The sequence below is a fragment of the Diabrotica undecimpunctata genome, chromosome 1 (genome assembly GCF_040954645.1).
Source record: "Diabrotica undecimpunctata isolate CICGRU chromosome 1, icDiaUnde3, whole genome shotgun sequence".
NCBI classification, from domain to species: domain Eukaryota; kingdom Metazoa; phylum Arthropoda; class Insecta; order Coleoptera; family Chrysomelidae; genus Diabrotica; species Diabrotica undecimpunctata.
This window is the reverse complement of record NC_092803.1, coordinates 208,735,206-208,758,963: the sequence shown is the minus strand read 5'-3', so window position 1 is coordinate 208,758,963 and position 23,758 is coordinate 208,735,206. Positions and strand designations below refer to the sequence as shown.

Sequence of the window (23,758 nt, the reverse complement as noted above, 5' to 3'; positions counted from 1 at the left end):
TTGGTGATTTGTGTGCTCTAAAGCGGCTTGATATTCGCCCAAATTATTTTCAACTTTGGCTTTAATTTTCTTTAAATATTGTATTTTGTAATACTATTCGGATTACTATCCGTAAATAAATGGAACCAAAATTCATATTTTTTATGTGTGCCCTTTTTCGAATAAGGTATTCGATATGACAGCTATTCATTCAAATAAATGTTTGATTTATATTCCATTAAACTGGGAGATGATATTACATTATGTTTAAAAGGGGATCAATCATCGTTCATGAGTTTTAAAACGAAATGCTCGTCGATAGATAGGACTATTGTTAATTTACAAATATATATGGTAAACAATGGTTTATTTTGAAATTAATAGCATGAGTGCAAGGACTTTTTAGTAAAAATCGTAAAGCACAAAAAATTATAAATAAAACCTCGAAACTTACTTTACTACAATAGACCAATCTTAAAAATAGAATACATAACAAAATTTTTAGTAGCTAGTATGAGCTCTACGCATTTAAATATCTAAAACTAGTAGGCGTAGTTTATTTTTCTAGCTTTGTTGGCTGTCTATTTTTCCTGCAGGTGTTCATACCAGCTGAGTTTTTTGGCTTCAATTGTGTCTATTATGTCTAGATCCATTTTCATTTTTCTCCGAGTTTCTTCGAGCCTCACCCTATCAAGTCTAGTGAGCTGGCAAGATCGTCTCCAATTATTCATTTCCATAGTCATAATTTTTGATTTCCTATTATTATTTATTTATTATTATTTATTATTATACATTCTTTTATTTTCTTTTGTTATCTTATTATTCCACAATAGTTCGTGTAACTATGTAGTGACTGAACTTGCTTGGCCAATCCTGAAATGTATTTCCTCATTACTCTCTGCTTTTGATGTTATTTGGTAGTCTTTTACTCCTTTTCCAATTTTCCAAGCATATAGTCTATATCACTCTCATCTTCAGCTAGAATGGCTTCGTCGTTAGCGAAATGTATCGTGTGAGATGCCTATATTGCAGCAGTTTCTTCTCCACACTGAGATCGCCTCATTCAGATATATTTTGAAGAGTTTATATGCTTTTGTCATTTTCTTTATAGAATAAGGTGAAAACATTCCCTAGTAAATCCCATAATGCCTGTAGGCTGTGTAATAATTCGTTCGGTATACCTTGTGGTCCGCATGCTTTTCGATTTTTTAGAGTTCGTATTGCATCTTCGACTTCCTACACTGCAACTTATATCCTCTTCATCGTATTCCACTTCATATGTTGTTCTAATGGTGTTCGTGAATTGTGGTCTTGTTTCAGTCAGAAGTTAAGGATCCGATATGTTTTTTCTATTAAATCTATGCTACTCGCTTCATTTTTGATTGTTCTAAGGTTTTTTACCCCTTTCCATGTTTCTTTTGGTCTTGTTGATCCTATTTATCTGTTGAGCTCTTCGCATTTATTTTACCAAAAAAATTATTTTGTTTTAGTTGCTAGATTTTTTACTTCTCTATTTGATCTTGCGTATCTTTGTCTATCATCTGAGCTGGGTCATCTGTTTGTAGCCACTTTTGATATGATTGTTTTTTGTTGTGTACTACATTAGTGATGCCATTTTTCCACCATAATGGAATACCCTTTTTGTTCCTTGGAATCGTGCGGAGTGCTTCATAGGCTGCTTCATTGATTTTATTTATTATTTCTTAGTAGGTATTGGGCTGAGGAGTAGATCAGATTTGTTAATTTTTGGCTAAGCCGTAACTTACGTATAAAGATGTTGAATCGTTTTGCAGTGCATTAATATTGTATTTAGGTGGATTTGTTTCCAGTGGTTTTGATTGTGTTGGTTGGTTCTGATTTAGATGTAGTGGTCGAGGTTTATGCTGTAAGTAGGGCATTTTGATCTTACCATATCGTGGCCAGTTCCTTGCTCCAGTCCTCTTAATACTCTTACATCTTCTACTTGTACATGTGTTTTTTGTTTTGGTATAAAATAATTTATAATTGACTTGATGTTTCTCGTTGGCTAGACCCAGGTATATTTATATATGTTTTTATATTGTTAGAATCCATTTAGGGTTTTTAGAGAGTGCTGTTCGCAGAATCAATTAACTGTAAAATATATTTACCTAGTTTGTTTAATTTTTGGAAACTTTAACAAACTACAAGACGTTTTATATAAATACAAACATTTGTAATGTTGGCACAACGATATGTTTGTTGACGATACGCTGGCTTTACTTAGTCGACATGTTAATTGATTGATCAAATATTTTATAGATTTTCACTTACCGTTAAACAGTATACAAGCTCGATAAATTGATTCCATTGAAAACTTTGATATAGATCCAGAGCAGTATTAAGATAAATTTTTCAAATATTAAAATTGAATTAATCAATAATTAATAAAAATATATTTTACAAATACAAAACAACTAAATGTTCAGGCAAATGAAAATTTATTGAAAACGTTCATCTTTACAACTTTGCATATTAAACCAAAGAACGAGATCAACCATACAATAAACTCTATCATTAATAACAAAATATTGAAATGGTTCGGTCTCTATAAACGTTGAAAGCAGTGTTGGCGGCAAAATAAACGAAAATGTTTCGTAACATCATGCCTCTAAATGTTCAGACAATTCAATAAATTACTATTTTAATATGGGGTTACAATACATTATCACGCGCCTTGACAATCGCGGAAATACTATCTGGCATTAATCGTACGAAGGATTTACACAAGTCAGGGTCGAAATTATCCCGTAATTCACCTAATTTACTCTTCAAATCGGCGACGGTTCTCTGGAGATCATTACGCAATTTCTATTTCATCTTATGCCACAATGTCTCAATAAAATTAAGGTCTGGACTATTCGAAGGCCTTGAAAACGCTTGAATGTTATTGTCTCCAAACCAATTTTTAGTTGTTTTAGCTGTATGGCATGCAGCACCGTCCTGCTGGTACATAAAAGTCCGGGTAGTGATAGTGAGCACTTGGTACAAAACTATTTTTCAAAATTTCTTGATACTTTAATTGCTGCGGTAATTGTGCATTCCACCACCTTATATCTTCCTAGACCAGCTGATGACATGCACCCCAAATCATAATTCGTTCTTTTGGGGTAATTTTTATGGAATGCTTTATTTTTACTTCTGATATTCGATTCGTGTCTGAATATGACTCTGGACCAGTCATCAACGATCCATGAAATCTTTGATCTTGCCCAATTAAAGCTTAAAGTTCTTATGGACCCTTAATAACTGGTTCAGAGTGATATTCAGTGACGAATCGAAATTTGATGTTTGCGTGTGAGACTTTCGGAAACGGGTTATCAGAAGTCAAGTTTCCCAAACGAATTATGATTTGGGCTGCTTGTCAACGTTTTCAATAAATTTTCGTTTGCCCGAACATTTAGTTCGGGCTCATATGTCAAGTACACTGGAAGGTTTACCATTATTGTAAGTTTTTTAAACTAAAGCCGTGACCAGTCGTGAGACAGAACTTCTTACGATTTGTGTATAAAATCGAATTACTATCGTTTATCGATACATTAATTCTGTCAGATAATATTGAAGGTCTCCAAAGTCTGCTTGATTGTATTCATGAAGTAGTAGAGAAGATGGGCATTAATATAAACTCAAAACAAAACCAAAGTCCTTAAGTCTTTAGCCGTAGCCCACATCCAGATGCACAGCTTCAATTAAATGGAGTCCAAGTTGAAAAGGTTCAAAAAATAGATATATGAGAACTGTCATAACGGACCAACTCCACGCCAATCTCCACCCAAACCACATCGCCATCGACAGTATTCGAATAAATCCATTCGAACATGTAAAACTATTTATCAATATTTTTAATTTACGAGTAGTATTTAACTCCACTTTTGACAAAAATGCACCCACTCTATAAATGTCATAAATGTCAAACGATTGTAAAAACATTTGTCAACAGTTTTTAGTAATATAGTTTTCTTGTCCACTTAAAATTCTTCAAAAAAAAGACTCCCCGAAAAATCAGGCACCCCGCCTACCCTCAGAGCGAATTTAGACGTGGACGAAGCAACATCTCTGTTTGACAGAAGTCCTAAAAATCAGTCAAGGATTTAATCTCCAAAAAGTATACAGTGTGAACAAATTCCCTTCGTTGGCTCAGTGAAGATGTTCGTTCTGTTGTAATGGAAACACCAAATAATAGTAGCAGAGTTTATTGTTGAGACGTACACTATGGGTGTAGACCCGGGATTACTTTGAGTAGAGACTGATGAAGTTGATCGTTGAAGACTATATGTTCGTTGAGTGAATATTGATTGAATGCTTCTCTAGTCAAGAGATATTAGTTTTATATAAATTCTATTTGGGTCAATATTTTTCGCGTACCTAGCGTGATATGTGTATTTAATTTATGTAAATTGTTTAACTTTGTCAGTACTTTTGACTGATGTCCAAATTATTATTTATAATTGACCAAATGTGTATGTAACCTAATTAACTACGTGTGTGTATTTAATAACAAATAGATTCATTCGGTCTACTGGGTGATAAAATTATACTGTCCAATTTCGGATATGAATTATGAAGATTTGATATTGGACATACTGCGGAATCGGGCAATCTGGCCCAAGTGTCAATACTCAAAGTTTACATATAAGTATTACATAACATAGTAAAATTCAAACATGATAAATTATAAATAGTTTAAGAATAATCAAAATCTTCCAACCGTACCCTAGCTATCAATGTCCGACTCTATCTCTAGATTAAAATTAGGGCAATTGGATGAAAATGTGGAAAGGGGAATGTCAACTTGGGAAGTCGACCGTACATTGTTGTGCCGATTACTAACTAATACAGGTACTTCCTGTTCGTTAGTCTGAGTTTGTGGATTCCCTGAACGACATAGTCGTGCAACAGGACGGTACTTCCATAACGTGAGTATCCCAATTATTACCATTATAGTAATGATCCCGGTGGCCACAAAATAATGCCAATTAGATTCGTGAATCGATCGCCACTGCGTATGCGTCATTTCTTGTTCCAGACTCTCCTCCTCAAGTAACACATGACGTAGCTCTCCTCCTGGTATGTCAAGGTAGGTGTTTAGAGGCGTGTTAAACTTGCGGGGTGTCCTCGCCACCAGTAGGGCCACGGGAGTGATTGGCGACTTCAGGTAACTCGTCACTGCTCTGTCCACCCCACTGCTAGTGGGGAGTAATGTAATATTTTTCGTTTGGGCGATACATTTGGGTGAAAGCTTCAGGAATGTGACTCGTTCCAGTACTCTTTCGCTCCGATTTCCATCGCAAATAATGGATATGTGTATCGTGACTGGCGTGATAACTAGCCAGAGGTTGGGAGTACCCATCTTACTCCATTGAGCTGTCTGTATTGTCCTGGCTACCACTGGACATGTGCTATTCTTAGATGGCTCATAAATTTCTTCTAGTATGCAGTTTGGTTGGGTTTCCATGTTTCTTATAGCCGTTGGTGAGCACGCTATCTGCGCCTTTGTCAACAGTAAGCACCTTTCTCTATCTTCCGTGGTCAATTCGAAGTAGTGCAGTGTGTTATAATCTACGACCAGTAGATTCCTTGGGGCGACAAATGTGCGCAACACCGACCCCTCAACGTTAAGTGGTATGGCCGTGACTTTGAGCATGCTGTACTTATTTTTCCCTGTCACTATGAAGTAGCCGATGACTGTTATATATCTGTCGTCATGACTGACTTCTGTTTCTATAATGGGTTGTCGTCGTATTTCGACCCCTTGAGGCAGTATCTGCCCTGCTTTCCCTATTAATTTCGTTATTTCACCCGGTTTCACTATATCAATGAAGTGTCCGTGGTTATACTACTACTACTACTAAGGATTTCCACAGTTTTCACTGTCTTCCTTCACTCAACCGTTTTCTCCAATTTTCCCTGTCATTCCAGTCTCCATCTCGCAGGGTTCTTTTCTCCATAGCCTCGTCGATTTCATCTCTGAATGACCTTCGGGGTCTTCCTCTCATTCTTCTTCCAATCGGGCTCCATTCTGTGATTTTGTTTATCCAGCGTCCTCTGTCCGCTCTTCTGACGTGGCCGTACCAGGATAGTCTCTTCTCCTCTATATAGTCGATTATGTCTGATTGCACTCCCATTCTCCGCTTAATCTCTGCGTTTTCAATTCTGTCTCTTTTTGTAAGTCTACAGCTTCTCCTCAGGAACTCCATTTCTACTGCTCTTATTCTACCTCTATTTCTCTTGTTTATTGTCCAGTTTTCGGACCCATATGTCAGGATACTTCTTGTCAGGGTGTTATATATTCTCTTTTTTGTCTTTATCGTAATGTTCTTATCCCACAACACTGAGTTTAGTTGTCTTTACAGTTTCTTGTTTGTCTCAGTCTGTTGTTTATATCTTCTTCTGTTGTTCCCTGGTTCGATATTATGGTTCCTAAATACTTGAATTTATCTGTTCCATTTATTTGTCTTCCCTCGTCTATCTCTAGGTTTCTCATATCCTTGTTTTCTGTTGTTAGGTATTCGGTTTTCTCTAAGTTTATTTCCATTCCGTTGTTTTTATATTCTTCTTCTAGTTTTCTGAGCATAAAGCTGAGATCTTCTTCATCTTGTGCGATGACTACTTGATCGTCGGCAAAACTTAAGGTGTATAGGTATTCGTCTCTTACTGGTATGCCCATTCCTTCGCACTTTCTCCTCCATGGTTTGAGTGTCTTTTCCAAGAATATTTTAAACAGAGTAGGGGACGTAGCACAGCCTTGTAGAAGTCCTTTTGTCGTCTTAAATGGATTGTAGGCTTTATTTCCACATTTAATAGCTACTTTGTTTTCTTTGTATAGTGCTTTAACTGCTGTTATTAGTGTTTGTCGGATTCCGAGATCATTCATTGCTTCCCATAATTTGACTCTAGGTATTGAGTCATATGCTTTCTTTAGATCAACAAAGGCCAGATGGACCGGTCTACCTTTTGCCATTTTCTTCTCTATCAGTTGTTCTAATGTGTACGTATGATCTAGGCATGATTTTCCTACTGTGAACCCTGCTTGGTCTTCTCCAATTTTTCCTATTATTTCAGTTTCTAGTTTTTCTTTAATAATTTTCCCGTAAAGTCTACCTACCGACGATATTATACTAATTCCTCTGTAGTTTTCACATTTTTTCCTGTTTCCTTTCTTATGTATGGATGTGATGTATGCTTGTGTCCATTCCGCAGGTATTTCTTCTCCATTTAGTCCTCTTTCGAACATTCTATGTAGCATGCGGAATAACTTTTCCGTTCCGTTTTTAATTAGTTCGTTTGGTATTCCTCCGGGTCCTTTGGCTTTTTTGTTCTTCAATGTCTTGATTGCTCTCTTAACTTCTGCCAGGCTTATTTCTATCTGGTCGTATGCCCCATTGTGACGTGCAACTTCACTATAACCCCCCCGTGGTTATAGTGAAGGTTTAATATTCCCTCGTAAAATTGAGTATATTCGTTTATGAAGTCCATAACTTGTAATGCTATCGTTTGTATTCGTAACGTGCTATATTCGGTTTCTAGTTTTTGTGCTTTGTCTTCTACTTCGTTAAGTCCTTTAGATATTTCTTGTAGACCTGTGATTAGTGCTTTGTTAAACTTGTTCATTTGCTCGTTTATCCTGTTCTCTGTGTGATTGATTGATGTTATTGTTTCTAACATTATCTTCGCCTGGTGCTGTGATCCCTTTATTAGCTCCTTTTGGTTATTATCTAATGCTTCAATGTTACTGTAGGCTTCGTCATTGACTCCAAATACTGAGGTTAATATTGTTCCTAATATTCCTCTTCTTTCCCTTCCTTTTATTTCTACTGTCAGCCCCTCGCTTACTGACTCCGCCTTTCTTTGTCCTTCCTCTAACTTCTCTATTATATCCTTACAATTCACGATTTTTATCTCATGACACAGTTCTCGTACGCCTTGTATCATATTTCCTATTAGTTGGTGCTCTGTTCGAATTCTTCCTTTTTCGAGTAACACCTTTATTCGAAATGTTCCCCGGTCTATGACGACCTCTCCAAGGTCTTCTGTGAAAAATCCTGGTACCTGATTATATATTTTATACGGTTCTGCCTTTATGGGTTTTAACATCGTTAAAAACATTATAGCTACTAGTATTTTCTTCCATCTTAGTGCTGCTGCCTTTTTCGGCTTTTCCTGTTTCTCTTCTTCCAGTCGTATTAGCTTATGTATGGGTCTTTTAGTCAGTTTCCCGTTTGCCTTTCTCACTGTTACTACTCTGGTTAATCCCTCCGCTCCAGGGTGTGTTTCTGTTACCCTCGCTAATGGCCATCTGCCTGGAGGTGTATCCTCTTCTTTAATTATAACTATTTCTTCTTCTTTTATGTTAGGGTGCGCCTTATGCCATCTATTTCTCTGTTGTAATTGGTGCAGGTATTCCTGTTTCCAAATTTTCCAGAAGTCTCCTTTTATTTTCTCCACTAATCTCCACCTCGTCGGCATCTTCAAATAAGTCGTAAGCTCTTCTTCCCGATTTGGTGATATAATTTCTCTCCCTATAAGGAAGTGAGCTGGTGTCAGGGCTATTTTCCCTTCAGGGTCTTCTGATGACCCACATAATGGTCATAACAAATAGATTCATTCGGTCTACTGGGTGATAAAATTATACTGTCCAATTTCGGATATGAATTATGAAGATTTGATATTGGACACAGTGCTCTCCAAATCGGTCAACGATTTGTCCCGCTGTTGGTATAACAGCAATCAATTATAATCACAGATATATACATATTGATTATAATACAGTAGTGCCCGTTTTTTTATACACTAGAAGTGTTACAAGTTTTTTCGCATGGTTCTCTGGGTGGCCTTTGACACATGGTTACCACATCTCCGCATCTCTTGATCCAGGATCTTCGTGATAACGGCTTGGATAGACAATAGTGCACATACACTTTCGAAAGACTTGTTAACTAGTAAGTAGTATTTAGTAGTAGGAATTTTGTTTTAGTTCTTTATGTATTTGTACTGTTATGTTATGTAATTGTTATGATTTTATTTATGCTATTTGTTTTTCTCTCTTTTTCTCTTTAATAAATCGTTTTTGTACCTTTGGATAGTTTTTTTAACCGTTATTGTTTAAGGCATTCTTATATTACAGGCAAGAGCTCTCATATTTTGTAACCAGCAATCTATGTTATACTCTCTATCTCATTTTAGGACATTCTTCAAGTTTGTCCTGTTGTGTAGATACTAATTTTATCTACAGACAGTATAAATGAACCGTCTTCTATACCCAGTAACAGTAATGCATTGGTTAATGGTTTGTATAGTAGTGCCTTGGGACTCGGTAGACTGAGAACTCGGAAGCCCTGAAGAGGACATCAAAGAGGATGTCGAAAGCCCGGCGCGGCGCAGTTATAATCGACGCGGTTCCACCCGGAAGACTGTTGAGTTTAATATTAATATTGTATTATATTATTCAAAATATTACCTTATTTAGTTATACATCTTTAATTAATTATAATATATTAGCTTATTATATATTTATATATATGGCTTTAGTTACACAACTTTTAAATTCTCACACTCATTGGCTGATTCATTATTGTCAAGTTCTGAGAATTTATTTGCCTGAAAACAACATGTTTTTGGGAAACTATTTAATAACCCAGAAGACTCCAGATTCATTAAGGAATCGTACTTATCCTTTGTGTAGAAAGTTTAATTTATTGCTATCTCCGGAAGTCCTAAGAACAAAGAAACCACCCTAGTTGACTTTCATACATACGTATTTCTTTCGTATGTATAGGCACTCTAAACCATCTCGTCGTCGAGAACACATCTCAAAACCAGCTAAGATCCGTTCCAGCATCAAGTGTGCGTCGAGCATACCCTAAGGTTCCAAGCGGTGCACCAGCCACGGACGCCACTGTCCATCAGTCTAGATATCGGCCGCATTCACAAAAGCTAAGTGAATCTCATAGAATTGACAATAAGTTATTAAATCTGCCAATTTTTATTTGAATTACAATCATCTACGTTACTTCATTTACACATATTGCATTTTTCGTTTACGTTTTACACAAAACAATATTTATATATTTGTATATATGTCGAATTTTTTGTTAAGTATCTATTGGTTAATATCATAAATACTATTATTAGTTAAAAGTTTAAATTTTTAAATACATACATTCTCATAATGCACAAAATATATTTATTTAACGTATATAGGTCGCAAGCCTAATATTCTCAACAATTCCCGTCTACATCCTTTTAAGTTTGTGGTAAGCGTCCGGCTTTTTACGATGCTCTTTTATCCTTTAACATCATTCATACTTGAGAGGCACGACTAGACCGGCCTTTTTGCATCTCCTTTGAGTCGAGTCAGTAAATTAGAGATTAGGTTTAGATGCGATCTTTGATTAACAGTTCAGAGTTGAAATTGGACTTTCGAAAATGATCAATTTAAAAAATTTAATACTTTCACTTAGTATTGTTTAAATTCAGTAGATTTTAATATCCAATTTGTATCTGTTTTCTCTTTCGGTAATTGGGTTGGACACAGTCCTGTGTACCAAAACAAAGGAGATGTTTAACAATAAACTAGAGGACTATGACTACTTCTTCTTCTTCTTAAAGTTCCATCTCCTATCGGAGGTTGGATATCATAACGGCTATGGTCACTTTGTTAGCTGCTGCTCTGAAAAGTTGTAGTGAACTACAGTTAAACCATTCTCTAAGGTTCTTCAGCCAGGAGATGCGTCTTCTTCCTATGCTTCTTCTTCCTTGGATCCTTCGTTGCATAATAATTCTAAGCAGCTCATATTTTTCTCCTCTGGTTATGTGACCCAAATATTCTAGTTTTCTTCTTTTTATGCTGTTCATAATTTCTAACTCCTTATTTTATTATATGACTACCCTTTTATATATATTATATATTATGTCATATATATTATATGACCTACTCCTTTTTATTATATGACTACTTAGTCATATAATAAAAATATGTAAAAAAACTGTACAAAGAAATTACGTGAAGCAGAAGAAACAGGAAATGAAGATGAATCAAACGTAGAAACGAAAATACATATTACAAAAGAGAAAATAAGAAATAACATATGTAAATTTAAAAAAAAAGAATAGCCCCAAGACCCGATGGAATACCAACTGAACTTTTAAAATATGGAGGAGAAACGCTGATCAAAACTATCGTAATAAAACTTGTCTCCTGCAATTTTTTTCTTTATTAAATCGGTGCGGAAATTTTAAGTGCTCAGCTAACTCAAAAGCAAATCTTAAAAACTCCTTTTTGTTCATAGGTTCATTGTTCATCTTGTTGTCTAAATCTATTAAATGCTCAACTAATTTGGTTTCCAGCTCTTCAGAAAATTTCTTCCTAAAATGGCTCATAAGTAGCTTTATATTCACGTCCCCACCCCCTCTTAGCTTTATTCGGAACACCAACAATATTACAATCCTTGTTTGACCAATCCAATCCAAACCAATCCAAAACTGATGCAAAGCAGTCCCTGCATTGTTGGTCAATATCAATGCGGATTTACTGCTGGAAAGTCAACTACACATCAAATTCAAGCACATAGGCAGATTCTAGGAAAGTCAGTAGAATATAACATAGATACACACCATCTCTTTATCGACTTCAAAGCAGTCTATGACAGTGTGAAAAGAACTGCATTATATAATGCAATGATAGACTTTGGGATCCCAGCTAAGTTAGTTAAGTTCACCCAACTAACAATGCAAAACGTAAGTTCATGCGTTAAAGTTGAAGGAGAAAACTCTACGTTCTTTGACATTAATAAGGTTCTAAGACAGGGAGACGCGCTGGCGAGTCTCCTCTTTAATATTGCCTTTGAAAAGGCAATCAGACAATTAAATATTGGAATGAATAAAACTATTATTAATAGATCGACGCGAATTCTCGCATTCGCTGACGATATAGTTATAGTGGGCAGAAGTACGAAAGACATGATTCAGTGTTTTACAAGGCTTGCGGACGCGGCAAGTAAATTAGGATTTGCGGTAAACGAGGAACAAACCAAATATATGTTGGTTTCTAAAAACCTCCAAAATATCCTACAGAGAATTTAAATGAACAACCATACCTTTGAGCAAGTCAAAGAATTCACATATCTTGGATCGCTAGTAAACGCAACAAACAACAAGGGACGAAATAAAAAGATGCATAGCAATAGAAAACAAAACTGTTCACGATCTCCAGAAACACCTTAATAAGACCAGTTTTGATATATGGAGCTGAAACGTGGACCTTATCTCAAAATGATGAAAGACTTCTTGGTATTTTTGAGAGAAAAATTATTAGAAAGATTTTTGATACCGTAAATGAAAATGAGCGTCGAAGATACAACTTTGAACTATATCAGTTATACACAGATCCAGATATTGTGAAATTCGTTAAAGTGCAGACACAGATAGGCTGGATACATTGCTAGGATGTCAGATTACGAATAAATGACGAGATTAACATTTTCAAAACCAGAAGGCATAAGAAGCAGAGGACGACCACGAAGGAGATGAATTGATGATGTGGAGGAAGAGTGAAGAGTTGTCCAGCCACTTATGATGATGATGAAAACCAACAGTACCTAAACGTAAACCAATGAGATTAAAGAGAACAGGAAAGTTGAGGTGAAGGTGGGAAATAAAAGGATACTAGATATGTATAATAATAAAAATCTAACAATTAAAACAGTAAGCTAATGTTCAAAGAATGACGAAGGAAAGAACATCTATACAAATCCCAATTGTCTGATCTAGAAAACGTAGAAAAAAGGAACAACCAACAAAAAACTGGATTAAAGGACTCAAAATAGAAATATCAAAGTCAGACTTGAAAGAGACCACTGGAGGAATGACTGAATAGAACTTTTTTAAACTGATAAATAAAAATATTTTTAATTAATGTCCATCTGTCCATTTTTTACATGTATTAAAGATTTTGTTAATTTTAATTTCTGATCAGTATATGTAGCAAATATCGTATCAAAGAAAGAACCATCGTAAAATATGTTATTGAGCAGTCAAACAAACATTTTTGTATTATTTACAGTTTCATTTAATATTATTTGAGTAATTTTATATGAAAACAACATTGTTTACACATGTCAAAACATCTCCAACTAATGTTTAATATTCCGTACACACAAGGATTATTTTTAAAAGCAAAGGTTATAGACAGTGTGGTGCAAAATATTAATAGCAAACTGACACTGCCGAAACACATACTAATCATGTTCTTACCGAAATAAAAATTGAAGAGGAAGTAACTACTTCGCGTTTTCTTGATATTTCCACTCACATCACTCAACAATCGACGTCGTAGCCACAAACGAAAAAAATGAAAGCTCGATTCACGTTAGCTTCATCATAATGTATTATCGGGTGATCGCAACACCAGCACGGCGTCCGTATCTTCTTGTTCTGCGGGATCATCTGGGAAAGTGGGAAAGCGATCGGCCGTGGAAAAGCGCTGCGCAAATCGACCTCGCGTTGGCATGGTTACCGGCGGGAAATTGCCGATTCATAGAGATTGTAACAGCTTTTTATCCAGTATTAACAAAACATTATTAAATGTACACAAAGAGAAGCTGTATCAACAATGTAGAGATTCTATATTTCCGGTTTTTCCTAAATCACTTTTATTTGTTATTTTCTGAATAAATTAATAATAGTAAAATAATTTTATCTCAATTTTTTTTTTATTTCGAAAAATATGTGTCTCGACAGCTAATGGTCATTGACACAGGTACAATTTACATTCATGTTTACATGGTTATTACTTTACATTTTGTACAAATTAGTTACAATACATTTTTTATAATACATTTTGTTTTATATTAAAGTGTATAACTTTGTGTTTTTTAAAAAGTTTAATACATTTTCATAGTTGCTGCTGTTTGAGATAAGTATGTCTTTTAGGTCGTTACCAAGATTGTATTTTCTGCTGGCCGCTAGGTAGTGTTGACACTCAAGAAGTACATGTGTTACGGAAGTCGTGCTGTTGCAGTACTGGCACAAAATCTGATTACTGGAATTCATTAGGTGTCCATGTGTAAGGCGTGTGTGCCCTATTCTCAATCTTCGAATGATAGATTTGTCCTTTCTTTTCATTGGTGGGAGCTGGTGGTAGAAAATGTTTGGTTGTAGAATGCTTAACTTGGTATTGCTTCTTTTCCAATGATCATTCCAAAGGTCCATTATTTTATGTTTGATTATTCTTTTTAAATCTGATGATGTTTGAATGTCTGTTGTTATGTTAAGAGAACATGCTTGTTTTGCTGCTTGATCGGCTTTTTCGTTACCTGGAATACCAACGTGTGATGGAACCCACAATATTGTTACTGTAATTCCATTAGTTTGAAGGCGATTACATATACTCTGGATTTCTTGAACTATTGGGTGGATAGAATGTACGTTTCTTATGGACTGCATGGAGGACAGAGAGTCCGTACAGATTGCTATAGTTTTATCATCGTTGAGTGAAGTTTTCACCGCTTGTAGTATTCCATATAGTTCAGCAGTATAAATACTGCAATTGCTGGAGAGTCGAAATAAGTTGACGGTGGTTGTAGTCGTTGTAACAGCACAGCCAACACCTTCTTCAGTCTTAGATGCATCTGAGTAAAGGATCTTATCGAAGTTGCATTGATGTAGTATTTCATAGAATCTTTGTTTGATAACGGAAGGTGATGTTTCATTCTTATTATATTTGGATAATTCGATATTGAAATTTGGAAGTTTACATATCCATGGAGGAGTTTGAGGGACCGTGAAAGGGCTGGTCGACAATAGATTGATATCTAAATAAGGAATTAACATCTGTATAGTGGACGGTACCATTCTAGGATTATTAGTAACTGGTAATTGTCTATTACAAATGAGGTTTCTTGTGGGATTTGTGGGATTTGCTGAAACTCTAGCGAAATAGAGCAGTAGAAGTTGTTGTCGTCTTAGATGAAGCGAGGGTTCGAAACATTCTACATGAATGCTTTCCACCGGACTGGATCGGAATGCTCCTAAACAGAGTCGAAGGGAAGTATTTTGGACTACATTTAGTGAACGTAGTAGTGAGTTACTTGATGACATGTAGAGAACACTACCATAGTCAAGTTTGGAGCGAATAAGAGCTCGATATATTTTTAGTAGTGTTTCCTCATCGGCTCTCCAACTATAATGAGCTAGTGATTTAAGAAGATTCATTCTTTGAAGGCAGCTACCCTTAAGTTCTCGAATGTGTGGTCTCCAGGAAAGTTTTTTATCGAAAATAATGCCAAGAAGCTTTATTTGATCTACTACTTGGAGAAAATTTCCATTTAGAGTAATGGTTGGAGATTGCGTGTTTTGTCTTCTGGTAAAATGAATAACTTTGGATTTGGATGGGGAGAAGTTAAGGCCGGATTGACTGGCCCAGTTGTTTATTTTACTTAGAGTGTTTTGTAGTAAAGTATTTGTGCTGGATGTGACCTTTCCATGACAGAATAATATTATGTCGTCAGCATATATTCCGTATTGTACAGGGTCGTTTATGAATGAACTAATATCGTTAATACTAAGGAGAAATAGTGTGCTGCTTAGGACAGACCCTTGTGGGACACCGTTTGTGGTTGTGTGCTGTGAGGAGGTTTTGCCATTAGTAATTACTTTAAAGGATCGCTCTGTGAGAAAATTTTTTATAAACGAATATATATTACCGGATAACTTGTTCTGGTTTAGTTTGTTTAGTATTACAGAAATCGGTATGGAGTCAAAAGCGCTTTCGATGTCAAGGGAGATTGCAATGACTTCATTTTTATTAGATAGCGCAGTCGCAATTGTTCATTGCAGAAGTATAAGATTGTCCATGGTGCATCGATTTGGTCTGAAGCCTGATTGAAATTGGTCGAGGATTTTATTTTTTTCAAGGTACCAAAGTAATCTTTTATTAACCATTTTTTCTAGAAGTTTACATAATGTACAGGTGAGAGAGATTGGCCTGTATGAGTTTAGCGTGTCTAGGGATTGATCGCCTTTTTTGATAGGAATCGTTATGGATTGTTTCCATAGTGATGGGAATTTTTGAGAAGACCAAATGTTGTTGAACAGTTGGAGTATTTTCTCGTATGTATTATCTCAATTTGAAGTCTAACATTTACAAGAAAAAAAAAGAAGAAGATGTTTTTTATTGTCACCAATATAAAATAAATCTTCTTCTTCGTTACTGGGCTTCGGGTTTTTGTTACTTCTTCCGAAATCGAAATACCATTATGTATCATTGACGCTCTTATATAAAAAATGTTATATATTTGGTAAGAAAATAAAACCATTTATACTCCAATACAAAAAAAATAAACTTCTTATAATATGGTGCGTAACTAAACATGGATTATGTAGTACAATAATTACAGCTTTCTACAAACTATATCTATCTTGGCATTTTCATTACAGTAACCGCAGATATATTATGTCGCAGTCATTGTCCTCTATTCCAGTACATTCATAATGGGTCCAATGTTTGCAAATATTACGCTGCACCCAGTCCTCCCCTGCGAGAGATCTTAGAAAGTATCAGAATAAATAAAGCATTCTGCATGTTCTTCAACATTCGACTCCTTATCATCTAGGTCCTCCCTTTTGTTTTTATTTGATTTAACTATTTAACTTTGATTTAACATAGTTTCTTGTTTTTCTCTCTTTCCTTTCCATTAACTGCAGCTTTATTTTTTAATTTAAAAGCTCTCTTTTCGTTCAGATCTTCCTTTTTTTGTCGCTCACTTAAAAGCTGGTCTTTGGGAAAATATCTTTCGGAAAAGTCGTAAAAGAGGTCAAAGGTTCAGATGTGGAGCTAATGTCAATATTCTGACAAATAACGGATAAAGAAGGTCCAATTTCTGACTCGTTAAGGTCATCGTTGTCTGGACTGGAGCCCTGACCACAATTTTTCTTACAAGGAGTTTGCTGAACGGGAGTTAAAGGAGTTGTTATGAAGACATTTTCAGTTTGTTTTATGTTTTTCGTTTCGTCTTGTTCTCGAACTTCAGGAACTTCTGAGAAAACATCTGGATTGTAAGATACGAGTCCGGCTTTCTTCAAACTAATAATAACATTCATAGGGTTTCAGGCTTTCATTTATGATTTCTTAAAAATTCTCGAAATTTAAAATACTGTAACAGCTCTTCCTGGGGTCAACCTAAGATCATTATGCAAACTTTCTATAGCTTGCCGCATTTTATATTCGTGCCATTTTTGCATGTTGGTCTTCCGTTTATATATTTCAGCCATTTTGTCGTCCTGAAAAAAAATCAAGTAACCTATATTTTTATCATGAAGATTTTACTAGAGAGGACAAAATAATCCCGGAATCATTTAACCCGACACCAGGGGGGATCATTTTGCCCGAACGAGCACACTTTTCTGGCAGCCATGTTTATTACGTAGTGGCCCAGATTTGGTATTTCATAAACATCTTAAATGATCGGCAAAATATTGGACTTACAGCAACTATATCACAATTGAACATTCTTACTTGTTTAACAATAGTTTCAAGGGACTCACCTTACATCAAACTTATATAAAATCACTGTTTATGTGAAATTCATGAAATGCCATGTTTCGACGCTAAAGGCTTATATTCAACTGATTGTTAAAGTGTGTTCGGTGATGGGTACGCCACTAAAAATGCAGATGGCATTACTAGTCTTAAAAAAAATAATATGAAGGATCGTTATGCCGGCAAGCTTCATTTTGGGCCGCTCTCCCCTACTATCCCGGAATTTGTTGATTGCTTATTTAAAATTATCGAATGGTATGGGGCATTATTTCGTCAACTCCCGGGGCTTTATTGTTTTTCTGGGCCTTAATAGCGCTCATTAAAGACATATGGCAAGAAGAGAAAATACCCGACGACTGGAAGAAAAGTATAGTATGCCCGATCTATAAAAAAAGAGACAAACTCCAGTGCAAAAACTACCGTGGAATTTCTCTACTATGTACAGCATATAAAGGCCTCACGTATATTATTGACCAGCGGCTCCAACCACTAGCAGAAAATATTATTGGAGAGTATCAGACGGGCTTCCGACGGGGAAGATCGGCACTGGATCAAATATTTACAGTCAAACAGATCTTGAGTAAATCATGGGAACGTGACATTGATGTTCACAACGTGTTTGTAGACTTCAAACAGGCATACGACTTAGTAGAAAGAAACAAACTCTACAATATATTGGTTGAATTAGCAATACCACATAAGCTAATTAGACTGATTAAAGCCACAATGGATGAAACTCGAGCATGTGTACGAATACAAAACCACCGGACAGACTTTTTCAAAATTTCGCAGGGACTAAAGCAGGGACTTGGGACACATTACAAGAGGCGAAAGATATGAACTGCTTCGAATAATTATGCAAGGGAAAATAGCAGGAAAAAGGTCCATAGGAAGAAGACGAAACTCCTGGCTAAAGAATCTACGGGAATGGTATAGCTGTAGCAGCAACGAATTGTTTCGGTCAGCAGTTTCGAAAATACGTATAGCCCTGATGATCGCCAACCTTCGGAACGAAGATGGCACTTGAAGAAGAAGAAGAAAGCAGGGAGATGGGCTGGCCCCAACTTTATTTAACCTGGCACTGGAGTATGCGATTAGGCAAATGCAAACTGGACGAGGAAATCTACTGACCAACCGAACGGTTCAACCGGTCGCTTATGCCGATGATAATAATATTATGAGTAGAACATCAACAGGAGCACAGAAAACATACGCTGAGTTAAAAACGAAAACAAAAAGTCTAGGTCTGGAAATGAACACAGAAAAAACGAAAATAATGATACAGACGAGAAGAAATATAGTTCCACAAAACATTATACATGAAGATCACATTGAAACGGTTGGAAAGTTTACATACCTGGGAGTGGAAATCTATGCCGACGGATTAGAAGATGGAGAAATACGGAAGAGAATAACGCAGGCAAACAGAGCTTATTTTGCCCTCTCCCATATAGGTATTTCGATCTAAAAATGTCCACCGAAATACAAAGATGAGAATCTGTAAAACCTTAATTCGACCAATAGCATGCTATGGCAATGAAGCATGGGTCCTGAAAGAAACATCCAAAAGCAAACTCGACACATTCGAAATGAAAGTACTGAGGAGAATACTACGACCTGTGAGGGAAAACGGAATCTTCAGAAGTCGATACAACGAGCTTTATCAACTTTATAAGGAAGCACCACTGCCGACTTCATTAGAATACAAAGATAGGTTACCAAAAAGAGCACTGAATGCTATAATGCAGGTAAAGTGACGGGTTGGAAAGCCAAGAAAGCGATGGGAAGACACAGTAAACAGCGACGCACAAGCCCTTTTAGGAGTGCGTGTATGGAGAAGATCAGCCACAGACAAGAAAGGGTGGAAGCAAAAAATAAGGTAGGTCAAAGCTCAATTTAGGCTGTAGTGCCGTAGAAGAAGAAGATGAGGCATTATTCAAAACTATAGATGGTTCATGTAAATTTGGAAGCAGCTTTTCGTTCAAACATTTCACAAACATCTCCGTATTCATGTTATCTTCATAATCAGCCGATTTTGATTTTTGACGCATTTTTTGAACACAAGATCCGCTCCATCAATAAAACCATGTGTTCTACCCACATGCAGTATAATTTGTCTATTTCTCTCAGTGTCGCTGTGTTTTATGGATTTTATTTATTCCTCCTGTCAAATGCGTTTTATTCCATCTATAAGAAAAATTCACATTTCATCTAAATAAACAAAAAAAACGTGTTTTTTTTAAATAATAGTTTCTTAAAAAGTCATTCTTTTGTAAACGAAAGTCTCTTTCACAAAAGGCTGCTCTGTGGTCTTCCATTTTAAACAAAATCTGTTTGAAAACTCTCCAGAGCCTTACCCTGGAAATTTTTAAATGTTTTTTTGTCTTTTAATTTCTTCAACACCATCCTTACAGAAACTTACAACCCTTAGAAAGATCTTTAGCCTTAGGGTGTGGTCTAGGTTTATATTGTTCAACCTCCACTTCACTATTTACAGTTTTTCTATTTTTCAAAAATTACTTGAGGTTTGTTTCACTAATACACATACAGTACATTACACACAGGTTTATCTATGGATTGAACTGGTCACAAATAGCCTCCATTGGATATTTTTCAGCAGTACTATATGACAAACTGATTAGGGTACCTTTAATTTGCAACGGGTTTGAAAGTAGGTATCGCTAAAGTAAGTTGTCAGTTTCTCCAAATGGTCAAAAACCAAAGTATATGACGTGTTCTGTGGGACTACAAACCTCAAATTATTATAGTGATGACACTGTTTAGCATGGTTCTGATTAATATTCGTTCTATGATATAAAACAGATGCATTATTTTTGTTTCTAAAAGAATTAGGATTTCCTCCGATAGTTGCGATTACCGAGCACTGGCTTAAAGCTAACCAGCCTTTTTTTGTAGAAAAATATACCACAATTGCTAGGTATGAACGTTTAATTTCAGCTCATGGTGGCACCCTAATTCTTTCTACAAATAATAATCTCTCCTCCTATGAATTCTCCTACAAGAATTATTAAAACAACATCTGCCATAATTGATTATATTGTCTCGGATGTCTCGCCCCTTGATGTACGTTCTACAATTATTAATGCAGGACTCTCTGACCATGAAGCAGTATATACCAAGTTTAACACTCTTACGAAAATCCAACGTTTAGGTAGGATTTTTTCCGCTCAGAACTTTCGTAAATTCCAAAATTTGTGCTTGACTTCTGGGTGGCACTTTCACTCTGTGGACGTGGTCTATAATTTCAGTGATTTTTTCGATAAGCTTGTCTGTATTTTCAACAAGGCATTTCGTTTAATTACAATTAAGTCAAAACATCACAAAGCCGGCACTACCAAAGGTATCCGCATATCAGCCAAGAATATGCGTTCACTACTGTACATTAAGAAATTTACTACCAACATCTTTGTCACTGAATATATCTCCAACCATAGAGGAACCTATTTAAAACTTATCGAAACAGCTAAAAAAATGTACTATGAGAATCGTCTGGGAATCTCTAAAAATGTTGCAAATGAAACTTGGTCCATACTAAACGATCTTCGAAATAAAACTAACACAGCTCAAACATTTTCTCTTCTAAACCCTGAAAATCTAAATGAATGCTTCGTTAATGTGAGTAAAAATATAACATCAGCTATTTTGTCACAACAAGATTCTATTTCCTATCTCCCCAATGCAAAAAATGTCTCGAATTCATTCTTTATAGGACCAGTTGATCTGAACTAATCCAAACGATCAATAGTATCAAAAGCAAATCTTCCTGTAGTACTGATGGACTGTCCATAAAATTTTTATTAAATCTCCCAAATAATGTGTTGGAAGTCCTGGTCTCACTAATTAACGATTCCTTTGAAGAAGGTATATTTCCAGAGTGCCTAAAGACAGCTATTATTATTCCTCTTCATAAGGGTGGTGAAAAATCTAATGTCTGTAACTATAGACCAAATTATTTAGAGACTTATAAAAGCCCGACTTATATCCTTTCTCGTTGAAAACAATATTTTATCACAAAGTCAGTTCGGTTTTGTATCTAATAAATGTACCAGCGATGTTATGTTTTCTCTACTACGTGAGGTATATCAATCCCTAAACAATAATCTTTATACTGCCACTGTTTTTTGTGACCATGCCAAAATTTTTGATTGTATAAATCACGACATTTTGATAAAAAAACTAAATTTCTACGGAATTCAAGGTATTTCTTTGAAATCTAATCTTACTTGAGGAATAGGAAACAACTAGTTAGAGCAAATGACCTGGAGGAATTCTAGTATTGCAACTATTCATGCAATTATAACTTCTGATCTACTTAAAACTGACCCAAATAGTTTTTGGACATTCATAAGAAGTAGGAGACAAACCAGCGGTTTTTCTCACGAGATGTCTTTAAATGATCATACATATACAGGCCCTCAGGATATTGCCATGGCTTTCTCTCATCATTTTAGCTCAATTTATCAGGTATCATCCACACATCAGGGTAGTTCACAGGGATCTTTCAACTTTTCAGTTATCAGTGAAGAAGATGTGAAGGTTAGTATAACAAAATTAAAGCCAAAAAAGGCCACAGGTAGTGATAATATCCCTGCCTATATCTTTAAAGGATGTTCTGATATATTTCAAAAGCCATTATCACATCTATTTAATCTATCTCTTAAAACTAACACCTTTCCAGACAAACTCAAAGAGGCTACCATTACTCCAGTTTTTAAATCAGGTAATAGAAACAATATAGAAGACTATCGTCCTATAAGTATCCTTAATTCCCTGGCTAAAATATTTGAATCTATTCTCTATATGAATATACTGAAAAATTTTGAAAATGAATTTGCTCCAGAACAACATGGTTTCTTGCCTGGGTTATCCACAACTAGTAATCTGTGAATTCTGTCTAATTTTGCTAGTGAGGCAATAAATAATAAACTCCAATTAGATTTAATACTGACTGACTGCTCAAAGGCCTTTGATATGGTTGACCATGGCATTCTTTTATCGAGATTGAATGAGTTTGGTTTTTCGCATGATGCTTGTACATTTATAAAATCGTATGTGGATTCAAGGTTTCAACGAGTCAAAATTGGTAGGTGTTTATCAGATAAATTTCAGGCTACATCTGGTGTCCCCCAAGGGAGCAACTTAGGGTCTTTGTTTTTCTTAATTTTTGTCAACTCACTACCACAATTTCTTAAATTTTCTTCTAGTTTGATCTATGCTGATGATTTTAAGCTTTTTAAGACTATACATACTTGAAATGATTGTCAGTTACTACAGCAGGACCTGACCTCAGTTGTGGAATGGTTTAGGGACAACAATATGATCTTGAATATTAAGAAGTGTGGAGTCATATCTTTTACTCGCAAAATCGACTACATTCAAAATAATTATAGAATTGACAATTGTGTAGTATCTAGGAAAACCAAATGTAAAGATCTGGGAATATACTTACAGGTTAACATGAAATTTAATGAACACTATATAAATATTGTTAATAAGGCGTACAAAATATTGGGATTTGTAATAAGAAATTCCAAACACTTTAGTATAAACACAACCATTAGACTATATAACGCTTTAGTCAGACCAAACTTGGAATATGCATCAGTGGTATGGACTCCTGAAGCCAAAGTTCATATTAATCATATAGAAAAGGTACAAAAAAGATTTCTAAGATATTTATACCTTAAGAAATACAATGTGTATACTCACCTTACGCCATCAAAAGAGTTGCTTCAAATATTTGGCTTGCAGTCATTAGAGCAAAGAAGAAACATGCATTGTGTTGTGTTTATTCATAATATCATTAACAATGTTAAATATAAGACATGTGGTTTGATCAACTTTATTAGGTTTCATGTGCCAAAGGTCAACCTAAGGGTAAACAGTAATGACCTATTTTCTTGTAGTCCATATAATTCTTGTGCAATAATAAACTATATGCAATATCAGTGTAATGAGTTAATAAAGATCTGTGATATAGACCTCTTTACCTGTAGTGTAAGGGATATTAAAAAATGTTATGAATAGATAAGTAATGGACTGAATTTTAAAATTTTATTAACTTGTGTCTTTTTTTTAATGTGTCTTACTTTCTGTGTTTTTATTTTGTACTTGTGTGTATATTGTAGTATATTGTATTTTTTGTGTGTATATTTTTATACCAAGTAATGAGCACTCTTACATGTAATTACTACCTAGGTGGTG

The 23,758-nt window shown here is 35.4% G+C and overlaps 2 protein-coding genes across 3 annotated transcripts in view; one reads left to right on the top strand and one right to left on the bottom strand.

Moving 5' to 3' along the window:
- smog (G-protein coupled receptor 158 smog) overlaps nucleotides 1–13,410 on the bottom strand; it is a 182,016-nt gene extending 168,606 nt beyond the window's left edge. For both annotated transcript variants that reach the window (XM_072521091.1, XM_072521092.1), the window contains exon 1: nucleotides 13,249–13,410. The gene's annotated coding sequence lies outside the window, so the exon portion shown is untranslated. The remainder of the gene's footprint in view (nucleotides 1–13,248) is intronic.
- Pld (Phospholipase D) overlaps nucleotides 1–23,758 on the top strand; it is a 384,903-nt gene that overhangs the window by 283,543 nt on the left and 77,602 nt on the right. The window lies entirely within an intron of this gene.